The 26,023-nt window shown below is 40.3% G+C and overlaps 1 protein-coding gene and 1 pseudogene across 11 annotated transcripts in view; one reads left to right on the top strand and one right to left on the bottom strand.

Moving 5' to 3' along the window:
* The window catches only part of SENP7 (SUMO specific peptidase 7), a 229,379-nt gene that overhangs the window by 89,690 nt on the left and 113,666 nt on the right, over window positions 1-26,023 (bottom strand). The window lies entirely within an intron of this gene.
* Window positions 607-25,047, top strand: LOC143648846 (FAS-associated death domain protein pseudogene; annotated as a pseudogene).

Below are 26,023 nucleotides of genomic sequence, written 5' to 3'. Positions count from 1 at the left end.
TCTTCTTCTCCTCCCGTGGCGCCTCAGATGCCATCTTGCCCCTTGTCTTCTTCTTCTAGTCTGGCGGAGCCTCAGCCACCATTTTGTCCCTTACTTCCTCCTTCTGCTCCAGCCACACTTCACCCACCATCTTATCCCTCACTTTCCCTGCCTATCTCAGCGGCACTCCAGCCACCATCTTATCTGTCCCCTCCTCTCTTCCCACTGCCCAGCAGCACTCCTGCCGCCATCTTATCCTCCCCTTCCATCTCCATTCAGTCCCCCACTGTCCGCAACAGCCTTGCCCTACTCACCTATAAGCTTTCATATCCACTCAAAGGACTCTTTACTCTGTCCGCTACGGAGAGTTGCGGGACCTGAGGGGTTAGTTCGAGTACACACCCCTTTCTTCCTAGCTGACCTCTCTAATATTGAGAAAGGGCTAAGTTCATTCTGCAGCGACCCAACTTTCTATACTAAGGAATTTCAATATCTAGCTAATGCCTACGATCTAACCTGACATAACATTCATATAATCTGTTCTTCTTCCCTACCCCAGATGAAAGAGACCATATTTTCAGTGCAGCCAGGGCCCATGCCAACCAGGTCCATATAACTGACCACACCATGCCAGTAGGAGCCGAGGCCGTGCCAGACCAAGAGCCAGGGTGGGAATATCAGGTTAACACTCCAGCACGGAGAAACGGGCGAACTAGGCAGGATAAAATGTTTACATGTCTCACAGCAGGTATGCAGAAAGCTTCACATAAAATGGTAAACTTCCATTAACTAAGGGAAATCACCCAAGGTCATGAAGAAAACCTTGCAGCATTTCTACACCGACTCACAGAAGCCCTCTCTCAACACACCTGCTTAGACCCTGACTCAGAGGCTTGTAAAACTGTGTTAGCCACACATTTTATATCCCAGTCAGGCCCAGACATAAGGTGCAAACTTAGAAAAATTGAGGATGGTCCTCAGGCCCCTATTCGCGACCTGGTAAACCTGGCCTTTAAAATTTTCAATACACGTGATGAGTTGGAAAGGGTGGAAAAGGAGTCCCGAGACCGCCGAAAGGCAAATTTACAAACCCAATCCCTGATTGCGGCCCTGCGGTCTACTGCAATGGAGAAGAAGCCGGCAATGACTAATCCACCACCAGGGAAGTGCTTCAAATGTGGCCTCGACGGACAATGGTCCCACCAGTGCCCCAATCCTCAACCGCCCAAGGGACCATGCCCTCTCTCTGTGGAAAAAAGGGACACTGGAAAAGTGACTGCCCTTTGGCGCCTGGCCGTGGGGGAGCCGTACTTCCAACCCCTAGTCTACCACTGGCAGTCCTGGGTTTGGCCACTGACCACTGACAATGCCTGGCCTCAGCGACCCTGATCATCCTCGCGGAGCCCAGGGTAACAATCAAGGTAGTGGGTAAGTCTACATCATTTTTAGTGAACATGGGGGCTATCGTTTCCGTCCTCCCCTCCTATTCAGGTCGACTCTGTCCTTCCCGGGTCATGGTTACAGGCATAGATGGCCGTCCTTCACGCCCCTTAACCACTAAGCCACTGACGTGTTTAATAGAGGGACATCCTATTACACATTCCTTCTTAGTAATGTCTTCTTCCCATAGCCCGCTACTGGGGCAGGATATCCTCACCAAGTTAGGGGTATCACAACACTGGACAAAAACTCCTCCCGCAAATCTACTACAGCCTCTACATATAGCCTCCACCTCCGCCCAGGACCCTATCCTTCCCACCTCTTACCACCCCACCTAATCAACCCAAAAGTGCAGGATACCTCCACCCCTACAATAACTTCCCATCATGAACTTGCCCTCATCCAACTAAAAAAAATCCGTTCTCATTCCCCTCCTGGCCACAATTCCCCATTTCCATAACCCATCGAAGGGAACTTCAACCCATCATCAACCGGCTCAAAGGGAAAAAACTCCTTATACCTACTAATTCACCATATAATACTCCTATTTTACCTGTTAAAAAACCTAATGATTCTTACCATTTAGTCCAGGACCTCAAACTAATTAATAAAGCTGTTATTCCTATCCACCCGGTGGTCCCCAACCCATATACTCTTCTCTCGCACATACCTCCTCACACTACTCACTACATGGTCCTGAACCTCAAAAATGCCTTTTTTACTATACTTCTGGACCCTGCCTGTTACAATCTATTCACTTTTACCTGGGAAAACCTGGACTCTTTAGCTGCCCATCAACTTATGTGAACAATATTACTTCAGCGGTTTCGCAATAGCCCCCACATCTTTAACCAAGCTTTAGCCAATATTTGCACACAATGCAATCTAACTCCCAATATTATTCTCCAATATATAAATAAATAATTAATTTGCAGCCCTTCTGAAGACACCTCCACAGAAGCCACGGCCACCCTATTAAATTTCTTGGCGGAAAAAGATACCGCCACACTTGACAGGCAGCAAGCACTCCGCGAACTCCAGCCTCCGAAAAATGCTGAACAAATTTTATCCTTTCTAGGTTTTGTGGAATTTTTCCGGCACTGGGTCCCTAATTTTCTGTTCTAGCAAAGCCCCTCTACCATGCAGCCAAAGCAACACCTGCAGGTCCGCTTGATGACCCCTCCACCATATCCAAAACCTTCTCGGTCCTCCGCAGTGCCTTTCTTTAGTCACCTCCTCTTGCCCTCCCAAATTCTGACAAACCGTTTATTCTATTTACTGATGAAAAGCAGGGAATGGCGGTGGGCGTTCTAACCCAACCTCTGGGGCCCACTCGGGTCTGTATCACTCGTGCTGCTCACCCTCCTAACCCCACTGAAAACAAATCCTATATCTGGGAATTCCAAATCAGGGAAACCTTTACCCAAAATGGAAAAGCAACCACTCACATAATTGGCACAGCAAACTGCCCATTAACAGGTTGTAGCCAACCTATAACCATTCCCATTACTCCAAAATCAGTTAAAAAGGGCCCAAGGCCATATGCCTGCTTTCCATACACCCAAACCAAAAGCTATTATAACCAAAACAACTATAACATCATATACGGGGGATGCCCCATTAGTCATGCAGGATACACGATGCTTACAATAAAGCACCTCATAAGGGTACCTTTTACATCAGTTTCCAGCAATTTTACATAAATATTGCAGACCCCTGGGACATGAAATGGGTAGCAGGAGTCCAAGGCAAACTATACTACAGTGGCTGGTCCCGATACCCTATAGGCGCCATTGAAATACAAATAATGTCCTCGTTAACACTACCTTTACCCAGGTGTCTATTAACATTTCACACGCTGAGCAAAGCCTCTCCAATCACCTTGCCCAAACCTCCGCCACAACAACCTCACATACATGGCTTCAAATCCTCCAACAAACCTTACAATTCCTCAACCAAATGCAAATGCTTCCTGAAATATCCAGCTGTTTCCTGTGTGCATCATTAAATGGGCCACTCTTGGCAGCCATCCCTATAAACCTCACCCAAATACACCAATACAGCCCTAATTCCTGCCACACCACCCTAAAAAATGTCCCCCTATGGAAACCTAAGTCTAAAAACCTTCCCTATCTCCTAAAAACCTTCTACACCTCACACACATAACCATAAAACAAGCCAACTTCAAAACCGATGCCAAACCAATGTTACTATCCACAACACCACCCATGCCACTGAAGGGCAATATTTCTGGTATAATAAAACTCTCATCAAGTGCCTTAACCCCACTACCCCAGGACCGTGCTTCCTGGTAACTACTGTTCCTCAACTAACCCTCTGTAGGGAGTCTGAGCCAGCTTGGTTATTACCCCCCTTGCACTCAAAAAGAGCTGCCTTTCTTCCTATCCTAGTAGGCATCAGCCTAACTGCCGCAGTCACAGCCTCAGCCACAGCGGGAGGGGCACTAGGACTCAATATTCTAACCTCTCAAAACTTTAAAACTTGATTAAAGTAGCTCTAGAATCAACAGCTGAATCTCTCTCATCTCTACAATGCCAACTCACTTCACTAGCTCAGGTAACTTTAAAATCGACGGGCCTTAGACCTGCTGACAGCCAAAAAAGGAGGACTGTGTATATTCCTCCAAAAAGAATGTTGCTATTACATCAATAAATCGGGCCTGGTAGAGTAAAACATTCAAATCCTAAACAAGCTAAAGGAAGATTTCTACTGCAGGAAACAAGAAACCTCTTCTGCCCTAAACTGGTTCTCCTCTCCACTAGCAGTATGACTTCTCCCACTGCTAGGTCCAGTTATCTTAATTTGTCTCTTTTTTCTCCTAGCTCCTTACCTTCTTAACTTCCTCCAGGGTCGTATAAAAGAACTATCCCAAGTAGTGGTCAACCAAATGCTTCTGCATCAACATCACCACCTGCCAACCTCACCAAACTCCTGCAATCAGCCTCTCCTCTCTCCCGACCCTAACAATTTCAGCCTATAGCCCCACGCCGTCCACTACAGCAGGAAGTAGCTAGAAAGATCTCAGTGCCCTACTATTACAAAAAGGCTGGAATGTTAGGTCGGGGGAATAAGGGAGGGCTCTACGGCTGGAATCATGAAGTCACTCCGGAACGGGAGGTGAACAGTTACAATCAAGGTCTTTGCGCAGCATCTATTCACAGACATCTAACCACCCGCTGTTCAACCCGCTAGCATAATAATCCTTTGCTTAATGTGCTGCCCCTTTCATGTCATCACCTAACCCCTGCCCTTAAAAACTGCACTCGAACCCACCTTGGGTTCGGTGAGCTCTGCCCGGGAGCGCAGCCAATAAAGCATGCTCATTTACAATCATTTCATCTACTTTCCTTTCTCTCAAATACCTCATATCTTAAAACCTTTCAATCACCTTGGCTTCTTACATACTTTCTAGGCACAGGGTATTCTGAAGGTCTAAATCACAGATTCCTGAAATTGTTCCTTTATTTTTTCAATTGTACGTCACTTTACTTTTGTGAGAAAATTCTCTTATCTTTCACACGGCACCTCAGCAACATATGTGTAAGAAAAGGTGGTATTTACTGTTTTATTACAAAACTGCATGCTTCCTCTTACTATCACCAGGAAAAATAATCATTTGAGTTTAGCCTATACCCTTATCAGGTGGCACTGCTTTAAGTATATCTATAGATATTATTTTCTAATTGTCCCCCAAAATGTGCTATATATATAAAACAGGTTACATAGTTTAAATAGATGAAGTAGTGAGTAATCCAGATATATTCCTGAAGTAAAAAATACTCACTGTGTTAGCACAAAACACCTTCATAAGACCCCTAAACAGTTTTCTGACAAGACTGTTTCTGTGATTTCACTCATATGCACAAAAAGCTCTTATTAGAGGATTTCTGTCTAAACAACAGGTTCTTAAGTAAATCATAAGATAATGCTTGTACTTAATCTGCTCATCAGAATTTCCTAAATTCCTCTTTTGCCGTCATTGTCACTCTTTTCTCCCTGTCCCATCTCCTCCCCTTCCCATACTCTTCCACTCTTTTAAATTTGTAAATTCTGTTAAATGGTCCAAAATATAATTTCTTTGAGCAGCAACAACTAACTTTCAGTGCTAGAAATGTAAATCTAATAAATGACGAATAACTACAGAATGGTTAAGTAAGATGGAACACTATTTTAGTGCAGTGATATGAGACAAAAAAAATTATTTGTAAAACTATGGGAGAAAAGTAGATCAGAATTCCACATGAATGACATCAAAGGAAGAGATGTTTATTTGGTGCAAATTTATATTTTTGGTAGCATGCTATCTAATTTAACTTGTATGGTCAGCTTATTCGAACACCATAAAATTTCATGGAACCTTGAATAGGGAGTGAGATTGTGTTGGTTTGTATAGCAGGTTGGTGTGATGCCTGCCCAGATACATCCCAGAGTGATCTGCGCAGAAGATTAAAAAGTATTTGCAAAGTTCCCTTGAGGAACTGGGGAAACATGTAGAAATAGTCAACTTTTCCACCTGGGGAAGATCTGATATTCTCCCAAGCACTGGGGACTGCCAATTTGATGACACAGGCCCTTGATTTTGAGATTTGCCCTTACGAATCTTATTCCTGCAAAGGAGAAGCTAAGCCTACTTATGATTATGCCTAAAAGTTAACTCTCAGAGGACCTGTTTTTGTTGCCCAGATACGGTCTTTCTCTCTAAGCCAACTCCACAGGTGAACTCACTGCTCTCCCCACTATGTAGGACATGACTCTCAGGGATGTAAATCTTCTTGGCAATGTGATACATGACTCCTGAGGATGAGCCAGGCCCTGGCATTGCGGGAGTGAGAAAGCCTTCTTGACCAAAAGGGAGAAAAGAAATTAAACAAAATAAAGTTTCAGTGGCTGAGATATTTCACACAGAGTTAAGAAGTCATTGTGGAGTTTCTTCTTGTGCAGTATATAGATAGCCCTTTTCAGTTTTGGTGTAGCTAGAGGGAAATACCTGAAACTATTGAGCTATTATTAATTGAGCTACTATTAATCCAGTACCCTTAATTCTTGAAGATGACTGAATAACTATAGCACTTTTAAGATGTGACTTGTCACTGTAAAAACGTTATGACTGACCTTCCCTCTATCCAGTGTATGACAAAGGAGTAAGAAAGAAAAAGAAACAAATAATAGAGGGGAAGGGGGTATGAGATGTTTTGGGTGTGTTGTTTTGTTTTGTTTACTTTTATTTTTATTCTTATTTTTATTTTTTTGGAGCAATGAAAATTTTCAAAAATCATATAACTCAATAAAACTGCATTAAGAAAAAAGAATTCCACACGAGAAAAGCACTACACAGAATGACTTAGGCTATTAAAAAATTGCATAGAAAAATATTGGAAGGACTGTTAAATGATTGTGTTTGATAAACAGAATTGTAAAGGACGTCTTCTAGTTTCATTATTTTTATTTTTATTAAAGTAGTGCATGTACATAGTTTAAAAGGCCTAGGAGTATTATAAAATGTTATTTCAAAACAGAAATCTACTGCCTCAAACTTTCCCACCACCCAACATATCCATTTCTAAAATTTTCAGCTATTTTTTCCTAGTAAAAACTGTACAGATTTTTTTAAAAACAGTTTCATTCCCATGCTAAACAATCCATCCTAAGTATAAAATCAAAGGCTCTTAATATAATCATACAGTTATGAATTCACCACCACATCAACATGAGAACATTCCAATTTCTTCTGGAACCAAAAAATTCCATATCCTTTATATTCCCTATTATTGACATTTAGCTTTGGCATAGTGCATTTGTTACAAGTGATGAAAGAATATTACAATCTTATTGTTAACTATAGATCTTAGTTTGCATTAACTGTATTTCTCCCATATGCCACACTGTTGTTACCACCTTGAAATAATGACATACTTTTGTTATAGTTCATGTAAGAACTTTCTAATAATTGTACAATTAACTACCATCATAGTCCACTCTAGGTTTCACTAAGTTAGGCAGACCAGTTTTTATCCTCTAGCTTTCCTTCTGGTGATATACACAACCCTAGCTTGCCCTTTTCAACCATAATCACACTCCACTTTGTTAATTACATTCATTTTTTTGTGCAACCTCACACAGAATTCTGCTATCCATTTCCGAAACTTTATAATCAACCTTATTAAACATTCTGTACTCCTTAAGCATCGATTATTCAATCTATACCCTCTTTCTATCTCCAGATAACCTAGGCTCTCAAATTTAACATCTAAAGTTTGCTCATTATAGTTAGTTCATATTAGGCAGACCATACAATATTTGTCCTTTTGTTTCTGGCTTATTTCACTTCACATAATGTTCTTAAGTTTCATTCATGCCGTTGCATGCATTATGACTTCCTTCTTTACAAAAGCTGCAAAATATTCCATCATATGTATACACCACAGATAGCCCATCAGTCGATGGACACATGGGCCACCTCCATCCTTTAACAACCGTGAATAATGCCACCACAAACATTGGTGTGCAAATGTCTATTCATGACTTTCAGTTTTTCTGAGTATATTCCTGTATATATAATACAGGATTGCCATATTATATGGTTCCTGAGAAACCATCAAACTGTCTTCCAGAGAGGCTGCACCGTTCCACATTTCCACCAACAGTGAAAAGTGTATTTTCTCCACATCCTCTCCAGCATTTGTAGTGTTGTTATTTTGATAATGGCCATTCAAGCAGATGTGAAATGGTATCACTTCCCTAACAGCTGGTGAAGTTGGGCATCTTTTCATATGCTTTTTAGCCATTTGTATTTCTTCATTGGAAAAGTGTCTATCCATGTCTTTTGCTCATTTTTTATTGTTTTCTATTGTTGTTGAGTTGTAGAAATTCTGTATATATTCTAGATATTAAACTCTTATCAGATATGTGAATTCCAAATATTTTCTCCCATAGAAGAGGCTACCCTTTTTAACATTCTTGACAAAGTTCTTTGATGTACGAAAATATTCAATTTTGACGAGATCCCATTTAACTATGTCTTCTTTCATTGCTTCTGCTTTGGGTGTAAGGTCTAGGAAATCACCACCTATCACAAGATCTTTGAGATATTTCCCTACATTTTCTTCTAAGAGCCTTACTGTCTTAGGTCTAAAGTTTAGGTCTTTCATCCATTCTGAGTTAATTTTTGGATAAGATGTGAGAAAGGGATTCTCTTTCATTCTTTTGGATATAGATAATCATTTGTCTTCGCACACTGAAGAAGCCAAGTAGAATAGACTTGGCTACCTCGCCAAAACTCAACTGGCTATAGATAGAGTCTATTTCTGAACTCTAATTCTATTCCATCAGTTGATATATCTATCATTATGCTAGTACCATGCTGTTTTGATGACTGTAGCTTTATAACATGCTTTAAAGACAGGAATGGTGAGACCACCAACTTCATTTTTCTTTCTCAAGATGTTTTTAGCTATTTGAGGATACCTTGTCTTTCCAAATTTGGTTTTTCTGTTTCTGCAAAGTAAGTGGTTGGGATTTTCATTGGCATTACATTGAATCTGTAAATCATTTTGGATAGAATTGACCTGTTAAATATATTTAGCCTTCCCATTCATGAACACAGTATGTCCTTTCATTTATTTAGATCATCCTTGATTTCTTTTAGAAATGTTTTATAGTTTTCTCTGTATAGGTCCTTTACATTCTCAGTTAAATTTATCCTTAGATATTTTATTTTTTAGGTTACTACTGTCAATGGAATCTTTACCTTGATTTCCTCCTAGATTGCCCCTAACTAGTGTATAGAAACCCTACCGACTTTTTCATGTGGATCCTGTATCCTGCTACTTTACTGAACTCATTTATTAGCTCTATTAGCCCTTTCATAGATCTTTCAAAACTTTCTACACAAACAATTACGTCATCTTCAAACAGAGAAAGTTTTCCTTCCTTTCCAGCTGTGATGCCTTTTATTTCTTTTTCTTGCCTAACTGCTCTAGCTAGAAATTTCTCAATTATTTCCTCATTATTCTTTCTTCCTTATCTTCCTTCTCTTCTCCTGTTGGGATACCCAAGACACAAATATTCATGCATTTTGTGCTGTCATTCCCAGAGACCCTGCTCAAGTTTTCCCATTCTTTTCCCTATCTGTTCTTTTCTGTGTAAGATTTCAGATGTCTTATCCTATACTTTACTGATCCTTTCTTCTGCCTCTTCAAATCTGTTGTTGTATGTCTCCATTGCACTCTTTTTTCACTTTTATTCTCTTTCATACCCATAAGCTTGAAGCGTGTTATTTTATTTGCATGCTTCCAAGTTCTTCTTTATGCTCACCCAGTGTCTTCTTTATATCCTTCATCTCTCTTGCCATATTTTCCTTCGTCTCACTGAATTGATTCAGAAGATTTGTTTGAACATCTTTGATTAGTTGTTTTAACTCCTGTATCTTGTTTGAAGTTTTTAGTTTTTACCTATGACTGGGCTTCATCTTCATGCTTCCTAATCTGACTGATGATTTCTTGCTGGGTGTCTAGGCATCTGCTTTTCTTGATTAATTTATTCTAGATGTCATTTTCTCTTGCCTAGGGTGTTCCTGTAGATTGACTTTGTACTACAACTCATCTTTTTTTTTTATTAATTAACGGGAAAAAAGAAATTAACCCAACATTTAAAAATCATACCATTCGACATATGCAATCAGTAATTCTTAACATCATCACATAGATGTATAATCATCGTTTCTTAGTACATTTGCATCGGTTTAGAAGAACTAGAAACACAACAGAAAAAGATATAGAATGTTAATATAGAGAAAAAAATAAAAGTAATAATAATAGTAAAAAAAAAACAACCTATAGCTCAGATACAGCTTTATTCAGTGTTTTAACATAATTACTTTACAATTAGGTATTATTGTGCTGTCCATTTTTGACTTTTTGTATCTAGTCCTGTTGCACAGTCTGTATCCCTTCAGCTCCAATTACCCATTATCTTACCCTGTTTCTAACTCCTGCTGGACTCTGTTACCAATGACATATTCCAAGTTTATTCTCGAATGTCCGTTCACATCAGTGGGACCATACAGTATTTGTCCTTTAGTTTTTGGCTAGACTCACTCAGCATAATGTTCTCTAGGTCCATCCATGTTATTACATGCTTCATAAGTTTATTCTGTCTTAAAGCTACATAATATTCCATCCTATGTATATACCACAGTTTGTTTAGCCACTCGTCTGTTGATGGACATTTTGGCTGTTTCCATCTCTTTGCAATTGTAAATAACGCTGCTATAAACATTGGTGTGCAAATGTCCGTTTGTGTCTTTGCCCTTAAGTCCTTTGAGTAGATACCTAGCAATGGTATTGCTGGGTCGTATGGCAATTCTATATTCAGCTTTTTGAGGAACCGCCAAACTGCCTTCCACAGTGGTTGCACCCTTTGACATTCCCACCAACAGTGGATAAGTGTGCCTCTTTCTCCGCATCCTCTCCAGCACTTGTCATTTTCTGTTTTGTTGATAATGGCCATTCTGGTGGGTGTGAGATGATATCTCATTGTGGTTTTGATTTGCATTTCTCTAATGGCCAGGGACATTGAGCATCTCTTCATGTGCCTTTTGGCCATTTGTATTTCCTCTTCTGAGAGGTGTCTGTTCAAGTCTTTTTCCCATTTTGTAATTGGGTTGGCTGTCTTTTTGTTGTTGAGTTGAACAATCTCTTTATAAATTCTGGATACTAGACCTTTATCTGATATGTCATTTCCAAACATTGTCTCCCATTGCGTAGGCTGTCTTTCTACTTTCTTGATGAAGTTCTTTGATGCACAAAAGTGTTTAATTTTGAGGAGTTCCCATTTATTTATTTCCTTCTTCAGTGCTCTTGCTTTAGGTTTAAGGCCCATAAAACCGCCTTCAATTGTAAGTTTCATAAGATATCTCCCTACATTTTCCTCTAACTGTTTTATGGTCTTAGACCTAATGTTTAGATCTTTGATCCATTTTGAGTTAACTTTTGTATAGGATGTGAGATATAGGTCTTCTTTCCTTCTTTTGCATATGGACATCCAGTTCTCTAGGCACCATTTATTGAAGAGACTGTTCTGTCCCAGGTGAGTTGGCTTGACTGGCTTATCAAAGGTCAAATGTCCATAAATGAAAGGGTCTATATCTGAGCACTCTATTCAATTCCATTGGTCGATATATCTATCTTTATGCCAATACCATGCTGTTTTGACCACTGTGGCTTCATAATATGCCTTAAAGTCAGGCAGCGTGAGACCTCCAGCTTCATTTTTTTTCCTCAAGATGTTTTTAGCAATTCGGGGCACCCTGCCCTTCCAGATAAATTTGCTTATTGGTTTTTCTATTTCTGAAAAATAAGTTGTTGGGATTTTGATTGGTATTGCATTGAATCTGTAAATCAATTTAGGTAGGATTGACATCTTAACTATATTTAGTCTTCCAATCCATGAACACGGTATGCCCTTCCATCTATTTAGGTCTTCTGTGATTTCTTTTAACAGTTTTTTGTAGTTTTCTTTATATAGGTTTTTTGTCTCTTTAGTTAAATTTATTCCTAGGTATTTTATTCTTTTAGTTGCAATTGTAAATGGGATTCGTTTCTTGATTTCCCCCTTAGCTTGTTCATTGCTAAGGTGTATAGAAATGCTACAGATTTTTGAATGTTGATCTTGTAACCTGCTACATTGCTGTACTCATTTATTAGCTCTAGTAGTTTTGTTGTGGATTTTTCCGGGTTTTCGACGTATAGTATCATATCGTCTGCAAACAGTGATAGTTTTACTTCTTCCTTTCCAATTTGATGCCTTGTATTTCTTTTTCGTGCCTAACTGCTCTGGCTAGAACCTCCAACACAATGTTGAATAATAGTGGTGATAATGGACATCCTTGTCTTGTTCCGGATCTTAGGGGGAAAGTTTTCAATTTTTCCCCATTGAGGATGATATTAGCTGTGGGTTTTTCATATATTCCCTCTATCATTTTAAGGAAGTTCCCTTGTATTCCTATCTTTTGAAGTGTTTTCAACAGGAAAGGATGTTGAATCTTGTCAAATGCCTTCTCTGCATCAATTGAGATGATCATGTGATTTTTCTTCTTTGATTTGTTGATATGGTGTATTACATTAATTGATTTTCTTATGTTGAACCATCCTTGCATCCCTGGGATGAATCCTACTTGGTCATGATGTATAATTCTTTTAATGTGTTGTTGGATACGATTTGCTAGAATTTTATTGAGGATTTTTGCATCTATATTCATTAGAGAGATCGGTCTGTAGTTTTCTTTTTTTGTAATATCTTTGCCTGGTTTTGGTATGAGGGTGATGTTGGGTTCATAGAATGAATTAGGTAGTTTTCCCTTCACTTCGATTTTTTTGAAGAGTTTGAGGAGAGTTGGTACTAATTCTTTCTGGAATGTTTGATAGAATTCACATGTGAAGCCGTCTGGTCCTGGACTTTTCTTTTTGGGAAGCTTTTGAATGACTGATGCAATTTCTTCACTTGTGATTGGTTTGTTGAGGTCATCTATTTCTTCTTGAGTCAAAGTTGGTTGTTCATGTCTTTCCAGGAACCCGTCCATTTCATCTAAATTGTTGTATTTATTAGCGTAAAGTTGTTCATAGTATCCTGTTATTACCTCCTTTATTTCTGTGAGGTCAGTAGTTATGTCTTCTCTTCCATTTCTGATCTTATTTATTTGCATCCTCTCTCTTCTTCTTTTTGTCAATCTTGCTAAGGGCCCATCAATCTTATTGATTTTCTCATAGAACCAACTTCCGGTCTTATTGATTTTCTCTGTTGTTTTCATGTTTTCAATTTCATTTATTTCTGCTCTGATCTTTGTTATTTCTTTCCTTTTGCTTGCTTTGGGATTAGTTTGCTGTTCTTTCTCCAGTTCCTCCAAGTGGACAGTTAATTCCTAAATTTTTGCCTTTTCTTCTTTTCTGATATAGGCATTTAGGGCAATAAATTTCCCTCTTAGCACTGCCTTTGCTGTGTCCCATAAGTTTTGATATGTTGTGTTTTCGTTTTCATTCGCCTCGAGGTATTTACTAATTTCTCTTGCAATTTCTTCTTTGACCCACTCGTTGTTTAAGAGTGTGTTGTTGAGCCTCCACGTATTTGTGAATTTTCTGGCACTCCGCCTATTATTGATTTCCAGCTTCATTCCTTTATGATCCGAGAAAGTGTTGTGTATGATTTCAATCTTTTTAAATTTGTTAAGACTTGCTTTGTGACCCAGCATATGATCTATCTTTGAGAATGATCCATGAGCACTTGAGAAAAAGGTGTATCCTGCTGTTGTGGGATGTAATGCCCTATAAATGTCTGTTAAGTCTAGCTCATTTATAGTAATATTCAGATTCTCTATTTCTTTATTGATCCTCTGTCTAGATGTTCTGTCCATTGATGAGAGGGGAATTGAAGTCTCCAACTATTATGGTATATGTGTCTATTTCCCTTTTCAGTGTTTGCAGTGTATTCCTCACTATTTTGGGGCATTCTGGTTCGGTGCGTAAATATTTATGATTGTTATGTCTTCTTGTTTAATTGTTCCTTTTATTAGTATATAGAGTCCTTCTTTGTCTCTTTTAACTGTTTTACATGTGAAGTCTAATTTGTTGGATATTAGTATAGCCACTCCTGCTCTTTTCTGGTTGTTATTTGCATGAAATATCTTTTCCCAACCTTTCACTTTCAACCTATGTTTATCTTTGGGTCTAAGATGTGTTTCCTGTAGACAGCATATAGAAGGATCCTGTTTTTTAATCCATTCTGCCAATCTATGTCTTTTGATTGGGGAATTCAGTCCATTAACATTTAGTGTTATTACTGTTTGGATAATATTTTCCTCTAACATTTTGCCTTTTGTATTATATATATCATATCTGACTTTCCTTCTTTCTACACTCTTCTCCATACCTCTCTCTTCTGTCTTTTCATATCTGACTCTAGTGCTCCCTTTAGTATTTCTTGCAGAGCTGGTCTCTTGGTCACAAATTTTCTGATTGACTTTTTGTCTGAGAATGTTTTAATTTCTCCCTCATTTTTGAAGGACAATTTTGCTGGATATAGGAGTCTTGATTGGCAGTTTTTCTCTTTTAGTAATTTAAATATATCATCCCACTGTCTTCTAGCTTCCACGGTTTCTGCTGAGAAATCTACACATAGTCTTATTGGGTTTCCTTTGTATGTGACAGATTGTTTTTCTCTTGCTGCTTTCAAGATCCTCTCTTTCTCTTAGACCTCTGACATTCTAACTAGTAAGTGTCTTGGAGAACACCTATTTGGGTCTATTCTCTTTGGGGTGCACTGCACTTCTTGGATCTGTAATTTTAGGTCTTTCATAAGAGATGGGAAATTTTCAGTGATAATTTCTTCCATTAGTTTTTCTCCTCCTTTTCCCTTCTCTTCTCCTTCTGGGACACCCACAACACGTATATTTGTGCGCTTCATATTGTTCTTCAGTTCCCTGATCCCCTGTTCAAATTTTTCTATTCTTTTCCCTATAGTTTCTGTTTCTTTTTGGAATTTAGATGTTCCATCCTCCAAATCACTAATTCTATCTTCTGTCTCTTTAAATCTATCATTGTAGGTATCCATTGTTTTTTCCATCTTTTCTACTTTATCCTTCACTTCCATAAGCTCTGTGATTTGTTTTTTCAGTTTTTCTATTTCTTCTTTTTGTTCAGCCCATGTCTTCATGTCCTCCCTCAATTTATTGATTTGGTTTTTGAAGAGGTTTTCCATTTCTGTTCGTATATTCAGCATTAGTTGTCTCAGCTCCTGTATCTCATTTGAACTATTGGTTTGTTCCTTTGACTGGGCCATATTCTCAATCTTCTGAGCGTGATCCGTTATCTTCTGCTGGCATCTGGGCATTTAGTCAGATTTCCCTGGGTGTTGGACCCAACAGGTTGAAAGGTTTTTCTGTGAAATCTCTAGGTTCTGTTTTTCTTATCCTGCCCAGTAGGTGGCACTCATGGCACACATTTGTCTGCGGGTCCCACCAGTAAAAGGTGCTGTGGGTCCTTTAACTTTGGAAAACTCTCGCCGTAGGGCAGGTTCGCCAGCCGAAGCAGTTTGGAAGAGTGCCAGCCGCCCCAGGGGTCCGAACGCGGGGAGTGTCGCCGGTCTCTGCAGCCCTGGAGAGCACCCGTCCAAATTTCCTAGTCGGCCCGGGGCGCCAAGCGTGGCAGGAGGGCGCCAGCCACCGCAGCCCGGGAGAGTGCACCGTTCCCAGCCGGACCAGGGAGTCACGTGTTTGGAAGGGACCCCCCCGGTCACCGTTCTCCGCAGTCTGGGGATTTCCGATCCAATTCTCTCAGTTGGTCTGGGGGGCCTCGCGTGGTGGAGGCGCCAGCCACCATGGCTTGAGGGGACCACCTGCCCAATTCTGCCAGCTGGCCCGGGAAGGTGGAAGGGAGGGACTCCGGCCGCTTGCCGCCCCACCCGGGAAATCCTGCGCCCCTCAGCGATCTCACCAGAGCTGGTTCTCCCAGACAGTCAGCCGTTCCAGGATGGGGTACGCTGTCTTTTTTATCTCTGTCGTGGCTCTGGGAGCTGTTCTGTATCATTTCTACTCCCCTAGTAGCTGTTCTGGAGGAGGAAAGGTGAGGGTAGCAAGGCTGTCAAGGATGGTGGCGGAGGAGCTGGTGAAGGCGGAAGAGGGCACGGTGGTGGTTGGAGTACCGTTGGAGTAGGAGGAGAAAGGGAAGGATAAGATGGCGGATGGAGCACCGCCGGAGCAGAAGGGGAAAGAGAAGGGCAAGATGGCGGCGGTAGCGCCGCCGGCGGAGAAAGAGGAAGAGGAGGGCTGGTTGGCGGCAGGAGCGCCGTCGGCGGAGAAAGGGGAAGAGGAGGGCTGGATGGTGGCGGGAGCACCAGCGGAGAAAGGGGAAGAGGAGGGCTGGATGGCGGCAGGTGCGCCGGCGGAGAAAGGGGAAGAGGAGGGCTAGATGGCGGCGGGAGCGCCGGCAGAGAAAGAGGAAGAGGAGGGCTGGATGGCAGCGGGAGCACCGGCAGAGAAGGCTACAACTCATCTTTGACACTTGTTTTAACTTACTCTAGACCTCTAGCGCACCTTGTGTTAATTGATCAGAATTTTTTTTCAGCTCTTATTTAGCTGATTTTCGTTCTGCATATATGGAATGATTTTTGAAATTGCCTGCTTTGTGCAATTGTTTCACTCCCAGGAAAAAGCTTTCTCTTTCCTCTTCCTCTTCAGGGAATGTTGATCTGTTGTGTCTGTTTTTTTTTTTTTTAATTTGCCTCTACATGTTTTTAGCACTCCTTCCATTGTCTCTAGCTACTTTTACCTCAAGGGCTTGCTCTGTGAGGAAGGATCCCCCCAGAGAGGATCTACCCTAGTTAGTTTTTCCAAGACAGGAGGACTTGTAGATCAGTACAAGATTTCTGGGGGAGGAGACCCAACACAATGTCAATCTCTTCTATGAAATCTTCTGCCTCTGTGCTTTTCCTGTCCTGTCCAGCAGATGGCACTCTTTGGCCCCCTGCTCTGCCCAGACCTAAAGTGGTACTATGCCTTTAATTTGCAGCTATACCACTCCAGTAAGGGAAAGCTCTTTAAAACTGTTGCTATTTTCCCATCCCCTGGGGTCTGGATTCTCTAAGCAACAGCTACTGCCTAAGTGTAAACTTGACCCTGCACTCCCCCCTTATTGGGGAAGAGCCTCCCTTCAGTAAAATGTTACTGTGCTTCTCCAGCAAGCCTGCTTCCACTCCAGCCTAGGGCAGAACTGAAAAGGAGACTACCAGCTGCTTTTTTTAATGGGCTGCTTAAAAAAAAAAAGTAGGCATTCTCAGAGCTGGAGTCCAGCAGCCTGGGCTCACTGATCAAGAGCTAGAGTCAGTGCCTGGCCCTGTCTCCCCCTTTTCTTGGAGAAGAGCCATGCTTCAGCAAACTGAGCTCAGCCATCCTCAGAAGCCACTGTAACTTTCCATCTTCCCTGCTTTCTCCTCTGCTGGGGGCAGGGCTAAAACAGAACCCACCTGATTCTTTCTTTTTTGGGTGCACTGCAAATTTACTTGTGCTCAGAGCTGATTTACAAATTTTTCCAAATTCATTAATCAAAAGCTATAATTTGTCTGTGGTCCAGTCCCCCTCTTTCTGATCCTAGAAGAGAGGGCTTCTGTTTCCTACCAGGAAGTGACTCCTAGTCGGCCTGCTGTGCCTGTGGGGGATGAGCTCCAACCTCCAAAGCTGTAAAGATTTACTTACAGCTTGTCACCACAACTTATCAGTCTCGTTCTTCCACTCATTCGTGGTTGATATATGATATGTGTCTAGTCTCTGGAGTCCCCCAAACAGTTGTTTCAGTTCCTGGTTCTTTACTAGCTGCCCTGGAAGATGAACAAAAATCCTACAATTCCCTACACCACCATCTACTCCAGCTGATTTATTTTATTTTAGACAACATCCACTGATAAAATGTATCTTGTACTCTTATTTTGCTCCAATGTGTACTTTCTAGCCATTGATCTCCCAGTATATCACAACTCGTGTTTATATCTGTACATAGTATTAATTCCTACATGAATATTCTTCACAGAGAAGCCCACATCTTCCTTTTTCTTGGTTTATAGCAGTAAACTTATGGTAAAGTACAGGTCTACAAACTGTTATGATAAGTCCTGTGAGCTAACAATGGCTTTTACATTTTTTAATGCAACAGTGGTTATATATGGCCCACAAAGCCTGAACTATTTACTACCTGGCACTCTACAGAAGAAGTCTGACCTCTTATGCTCTAAGTTTAGTAATGCATAGCCTAGAGTAGCTTCTGAAGAAAGGGTAACGTGGCAAGTGATTTTGGAGAATTTGTATGTCTAAAAAGGTCTTTATTCTACTTGCGCACTTGATAGCTTGGGCACAGAATGCTAGGCTACAAATCATTTTCTCTCTGAATTTTTAGGATAGCGCTTCATAATCTTCTAGCTTTCAGTGTTGCTCCTAAGAATGCCATGTGACTCCTTTCTAAGTGAACTATTTTTCTTTTCCTCTTTGGAGGCTGTTAGAGTCATTTCTTTATCTTTGATCTTATGAACTCTCATAATGATTTGCCTTGCTGGGGTGTGATGGATTTAATTTTGTCCTCCAAAAAGACATGTTCAAGTCCTAATCCCCAGTCTTCTGAATATAAACCTATATATATATAAATTGGATCTTTGAAGACGTTATACTTCAAATAAACCCAAACTGGATTTGGATGGGCCCTTAAACCAATAAAACTGGTGTACTTATAAGCAGGGGATATTTGGACACAATTGGTAACAGAGAGAGAAAGGTGGCAGAGATTGAGTCACATCATGAACATCTATGCCAAGGAACATCATGGATTGCTGGCCACTACCAGAATCCTAAAGACTTCAGAGGAAAAATGACACTGCTGACACCTGGATTTGGCCTTCTAAACTCCAGAACTGTGAGACAATAAACTGCTGAAGTGTAAGCCAACTAATATATAATAATTTGTTATAGTAGTACTGGCAAACTAAGACAAAAGGGTTTTCTTTTCTCCTTTTTTTCACCAGCATTCAGTGCTAGCATTAAGCTTTTTCAAAATACAAACCTACAATCTTCAGACTTTGGAAATGACTTGTAGTATTACTTTGATAAAGGTTTTCCTTCCATTTTCTGTTCAATTTGGTATTCTTATTATTTAGATGTTGTACTACCTAGTCTGATATTCTAATTTCTTTATATTTTCTTTCCTATTATCCATTCTACTTGGGGGGAGAAAATTTTAAGTTTACCTTCTATTTGGATTTTTTTTAACTTCTATTATATTTTTAATTTCCAAGAACTCTTAGTCTCTAAATATCATTTTTTATAGTTTCCCATCTATTCTTAGTGGATATAATATCATTCTGTAAAAGAACAAAACAAACATGGTATAAGGTCTCCATTTTCCTCCTTTGTCCCCTTTCTTTCTGCTTTTCTCTCTTCTTACCCAACTCTATGAACTCTGAATAGCTGGTAAACCACAGGCTTGCAAAAATAATACTTGAAAAATAGTGTACTGCTGGTTATCAGGACACTGAGCAATAGGCACAAAAATAGGAATTATTCCCAATTGTGAATTACAATTAAAAATATCAAAGATTGCTGCCTGAAGAGAAAGAGATGTACTTATTGACTGTGGGTAGGGAAATTGAGAGCTGTAGCCTTTTGGAGGGCAGTGTGGTTGTTCCTCAGGAGGCTAGGGATAGGGTTGCCATATGATCCTGAAACCTGTTACTCCGTATATACCTGGAGAAACTAAGTGTGGGGACTCGAATGGACATTTGCACACTGGTGTTTCTGTCAGCAGGAGACTCAAACAGACATTTGCACACTGGTGTTTCTATTGGCAGTGTTCAGAGATCACAATGGATGGTGTATTCGTTAGGATTCTCTAGATAAACAAAATCAACAGGGAACACTTGCAAATATAAAATTTATAAAAGTGTCTCACGTGACCACAGGAACGCAGAGTCCAAATCCACAGGGCAGGCTGTGAAGCTGACGACTCCGATGGAGGGTCGGGATGAACTCCGCAGGAGAGGCTCATCAGCTGAAGCAGGAATGGGTCCTGTCTCCTCTGAGTCCTCCTTAAAAGGCTTCCGGTGATTAGATTTAGCATCACTAATTGTAGAAGACACTCCCCTTTGGCTGATTACAAATGGAATCAGCTGTAGATGCAGTTGAAGCGCTCATGACCTAATCCTATGAAATGTCCTCATTGCAACAGACAGGCCAGTACTTGCCCAATCAGATAAACAGCTACCACAACTTGGCTGAGTTGACACATGTACCTAACCATGACAGATGGAGATGGCCTAAGAGTACAATAACTGAGGAAGGAGGGGGCAACCATGGTGTAAACATACAATGGAGTACTGAGTGGCCACAGAAAGCAATGAAGTTGTGAGGCATGCAACTAGGTGTATGAAACTTAAGGACTGTATGTTGAATGAAATGTCAAGAAAAAAAGACAAATATTAGCATGCCTCAATCTTATGGACTAAATATAATATAAAAACTAGGTGAACTGAAGCCGAGAATGTGGGTTATCAGGTTGGGGACTATTGTAAAGGGTCCTAGATTGCAAGCTCTTATAGCAGTCACATATTCAGGAGTTATAACTGTTACTTCTTAATTCTGAGATATTGAGCTGTTTGTTTTTAACCTGGTCATTCCCAGAAAATTTGGGTATTTATCTGAGACTCAGAGTTAGAGCTCTGAAGCTACAAAAGTCAGTAGTATCCCATCCAGGAATTGTTTAAAAAGTTGAAAAAGGGATCAGAATTTGAGTACAGATATAAATGAAGCTAATCTGGATAGGACCGGATTAAATCAAAATATGAGGTAAAGGATGAAATGATCCATATTTTAAAGCTTCAACATCTGTATGAAATCAAGGGAGAGAGATTTACTTGGTACAAAATTTATATTTTGTGTAGTGCATTTTCTAATTTAACATGTATGGTCAGTTTAGTTGAACACCAGAAGTACGTGGAATCTTGAATAGGTTATGAGATTTTGGTTTGTCCAGGTTAGTGTGATGCCCCGAAATATCCCAGAGTAATTTGGGCAATGAATAAAGAAGTATTTGCAAAGTCCTCTTGGTGGACTGGGGAGAAAGGAGGAAATACTCAACTTCCCCATTTGGAGAATGTCTGATATTCTAGAGGCAGTGGGGACAACAAAATCAATAGGCTGATCCCTCAATCTTGGGGTTCACTCCTATGAAACTCATTCCTACAAAAGATAGGCTAAACCTACTTAAAATTAGATCTAAGAGTTACCCCCAGATAATCTCTTTTGTTGCTCAGATCTAAGAGTTAGCCCCAGATAATCTCTTTTGTTGCTCAGATGTGTCCTCTCTCTCTAAGCTAAATCAGCAAGCGTACTCACTGTCCTACCCCCTATGTGGGACATAACTCTCAAGGGTGTAAATCTCCCTGGCAATGTGGGACAAAAATCCTGGGACAAGCTAGGACCCAACATCAAGGGTCTGAGAAAGCTTCCTTGACCAAAAGGGGAGAGAGAGTAATGAGACAAACTTTCAGTGGCTGAGAGATTTCAGAGTCAAAAGGTTATCCTGGAGGTTATTTTTATGCATTATATGGATATCCTTTTATAATTTATGGTGTAGCTGTGTGGCTGGAGGGAAGTACCTGAAACTGTTAAGCTGTGTTCCAGTAGCTTTGATTCTTGAAGATGATTGTATAAAGATATACCTTCTACAATGTGACTGTGGGATTGTGAAAAACTTGTGTGTTGCTCTTTTTATCCAGGGTTAAGAGCAAATAAATAAAAAAATATATGGATAAAGAAAAACAGTGTGGGCCACAGTGGCTCAGCAGGCAGAGTTCTTGCCTGTCATGCCAGAGACTCAGGTTCGCTTCCCAGTGCCTGCCCAAGTTGAATAAATAAATAAATAAATAATAGGGGGGACAAAAGGTAAAATAAATTGAGTAGATGGAAATACTAATGGTCAATGAGAGGGAGGGGTAAGGGGTATGGGATGTATAAACTTTTTTTTTCCTTTTTATTTCTTTTTCTGGAATGATGCAAATGTTCTAAAAAATGATCATGGTGATGAATGCACAACTATGTGATGATACTGTGAGACACTGATTGTACACCATCTATGGAATGTAGGTGTGTGAAGATTTATCAATAAAAATATTTTAAAAACAAAAATAGATTGCTGCCTGAGCCAAAACCATAAGGACACATATCCAGCTTTCTCTCCTAACCTATAAAAACCCTGACCCTGCTTCAATCAGGGAACTACCTGGTCTTCAGGTGCTCCCACATGCACATCAGCTGAATAAAGTTTTTCATTTCTATTTAGTCACTCTTACCATTTCCTTTTGACAACTCTAAAGATATCATCTCTTTACTTCTGAAGTTTTATTTTGTTCACTCTATTGTCCCTTTCCTTCAAATTCTGTTTGTTTATTTTGTCTTTTATGTTTGAAGCTTTTTCCACCTATCTGGATATCTGTGATTATTCATTTTAAGGAATGATTGTTTTTAAAACCTGACTGGAAATTCTGTGTATGTGGGTGGACACTCTACTAAAAGTCTTTGCTATAAGGTTATAGGGCAAGTTTCCTGCCAAATGCCATTATTTACATTTCTTTAGTTAGACAACTTTTCTTCCAGAAAAGAATCCTCAACTGGAAAAAAGGACTGGAAATCAGTGTGCAGTTTTTCACATTATCCTTTTTCTTTATCCTTGCTCTCTGCTATACAAATGTCACAAGACTGGAACCTCTGCAGTTCAATTTTTCCACATAACTAATTTCCTGCTTGCTGCTTGGATAGAGAAAAAGGTAGCCATCTAATGTTAAAGAATGAGGGAGTGGATCCAAAATTCTTACTACTCCAAATAAAGGCAATCAACCTATCCTCACATGTTCAGCCCCACTCCTCTAGTACCCCTAACTCTAGGTACCCCTAAATCCTAAGATTTTCCTGAGTTCTTCAGGAAAAACAAACTTATTTCTTATAGCTTTTCCTTCTGTAGGCAGTTAGACTTCCACTTTCTCTGCTCTTTCCAATCATTTTTCAAATATCTATCTGCTTTCTGTGTTCCCAAATTTTGTAGGTATTCCTCACCTGGTATCATCTATCCAATTCACTTTGCTTTTATGGGCTCATACCTTTGTTTCTCCTCCTTTACTATTGTTTTAGTGGGGTTTAGAGAGGAAATGAAGATAAAAATACATATATAATCATTGTTTTAACCAGAGGTGATATAATTCCTTCAATATTTTATCTGTGTTTCCCAAATTTCCTATTCCATTTTCCATTCATGACAGGGAAAAGAAAACAGTAAAAATCTTTTAAAGAACTATCAATATTAATAAGGAAGAAAATAAAATGCAACCTTTCTCTTCTCCTCCATCTCTTTACTTCTTCAGTCATTGCCTTTCTTATATTTGCTTCTAAATTGCATTGAGTCTTGACTGTCTTTCTGATTCCCTCTTTTAACAAAGCTAGTTTTTTCCTCACTGGCTAATTTTCTTTCTAACTTTTTATTGATGGTAGATAAAAATAATGGAGTTTGGGCGGGCCGCGGTGGCTCAGCGGGCAAAGTGCTTGCCTGCTATGCCGGAGGACCTCGGTTCGATTCCCGGCCCCAGCCCATGTAACAAAAACGGAGAAACAGAATACAATAAAACAAGAAAATGTTTAAAAATGTTTCCCTTTCTTCCTTCCTTCCTTCTATCCTTCCTTCCTTCTCTCTGTCTTTCCTTTAAAAAAAAAAAAAAAAAAAAAAAAAATAATGGAGTTTGAGGAAAAGGACAAAGAAATAAACACAATTATTCAAATTTAACATAAACACATCATCTCTTCCAACAGAGTAAATACATTAATGATTATTAAAAACAATGGGAATTTCTCCCATTTTCAAACGTGCATTACATTTGTCAAAACTCATAAAATTTACACTTAAAATTGATGCATCTTATTGTATGTAAAAATAAATAAAGTCAATTTTTTTAAAAGAATGACTAGAAAACTTGGAGTCCTATAACCAAAACAAAAAATTTTTTTTAAATGTAATATAGAACAACAAATATTTGTTCATTTTGCTTATATGTCACTGAGGAAGGAATGAATTATTAAGAAGCAACAAAGAATGAGAGAAAGGAAATTGGGAAAAGGAAATTCACATCAACATCAGTCTTTCTGAATAAAAATAAATAAATAAATAAAATAATTTAATTATTATTAAAAATAATTAACAGGTCCCAAAAGATCTAAATTTGACTCCCCCATCAATGTGTTCAATTATATAATTGAATTATTGAATCTATTTAAATTACCTCTGATTAACCTATACTTTTCTTTTAAAGGGTCTAGAAAATGTGTGTAAACAGAATGGAGAGGAGTTTACCATTCTCTAAAAAAGGCTACAAAGGACTAACTTTAAACACTTTAGCCAGGTGAGGGCGGAGCCCCAGGCTGGGTGAGGACGCGGATGGATGAGGGGTGCAGACCCGTGGAGCCCGGGAGGTGCCCACCCGCAAGCCCCTGCCGTCATGGACTGGTTGGTTAGTGGTGCCGCTGCCCTCCATGTCAGTGGGTCTGGCAAGCAACGAGCTACCAAGGCCAAGTTTCCACATCACGGATTCCTGAGCAAGAGGAAGCTAGAGTGCGAGCAAAACAGCTTGGTGCTGCTCAGGCAGAAGGAGCTGGATCCCGAGCACATCCGGCTGCTACAGGAGCTGCTTGCCTCCCTGCACCACCACAACCTGCGGCAGGACCTTGATGACTTCCAGGGAGATCAGTGTGCACCATTTGACATCATATGCAATAAGGCAGGGTAAGAATGGAGAAGACTGGCTTGTCAGCTTAAAGTTTCTGACACCAAGATCGATGTTATGGATGAGAAATATCCCTGGAACCTGACAGAGTAGGTAAGGGAGTCGCCGAGAATCTGGAAGAACATGCACAGAGAGGACACAACGGTAGCCCACCTGGTGGGAGCTCTCAGGGCCTTCAAGCTGAACTTAGTAGCAGACCTGATCATGGAGATGTAGGAGGTCCAAAGTCTCCAGAACAAGTCTGGAGCAGTAGCCTAGGTGGGGGATAATCCAAGTGATTCCACCTTGGTGCACCTTGACAAGTCTAGTTCCTCTTCCTGCGGGAGTCCAGGACATCTGTACTATCTACACTTAAATTCTCTCCACCGATTTAGCCTAGTACCTTCTGTGTGCCCACCACTGTCAGGCTCAGCAGTGGCCAGGCAAGTGGACAAATAAACACTGGTGTTTACTGAGCGCTTCCTCTGTACCAGTTGGCGTTTTAAGCACTATCCATATATTTTCATTACTCCTCACAATCATCCTTTTAAGAGAGATTCTGTGGTCCCATTAAATGAGTTTATAAAAAGAAAGTTTGGGAACAGTGTCTGGTATCAAAGGGCTCTGTAAAGTTAGCACTAGCTACCATTAGTATTCCACAGACAAGGAAATAAGCTCACAAAAATTCAGGAACTGGAGGGAAGTCATAGAAGAGCAATCGGAGAGCTGGGATTTGAACTCCAGAGCCCACACTTCCACAAAAACTCTGTTATTCTGCCACCCCCACAGGGGGCAGAGGGGATGGTTTCTCAGTGTTCCTTATAATGCCTCAGTCTAGACTTGACTACAAGAGCCAGACTGGGCAAAGAAGGGGGACACATCCTGACCTTGGAGTCGGGACACCTGGTCTGCCATCATCTAGGTCCATCCATGGCCCTTAACTCAGCTCAGTCTGAGTGTGCAGAAGGGGCAGTGTTGGGAGGTTACTGGGATCACTGTTCATTGTAATCCAGTAGTGACTGGCACTGGATCAGCCCCCTACAAATGGTGGCTTCTCTAAGGGTTGACATTCCTACTACCGTACAGTTTGCTATTGTTTTGCATCAACATCAGTCTGACAAGAAAGTTGGCAAGGGAGCTGCATCCCATAATTTACAAACAAGCATTCTTTCTGCTCCCAAGGTATATCCTATTGAAGCAAATGCCTTTACAATGGAAACCTCCATATTTCAAAGAATTCTCCAATCCTATTGAC

The sequence above is a fragment of the Tamandua tetradactyla genome, chromosome 10, assembly GCF_023851605.1.
Source record: "Tamandua tetradactyla isolate mTamTet1 chromosome 10, mTamTet1.pri, whole genome shotgun sequence".
Classification (NCBI taxonomy): domain Eukaryota; kingdom Metazoa; phylum Chordata; class Mammalia; order Pilosa; family Myrmecophagidae; genus Tamandua; species Tamandua tetradactyla.
The sequence above is the reverse complement of the archived record's forward strand: the minus strand, read 5'-3'. Positions and strand labels throughout refer to the sequence as shown.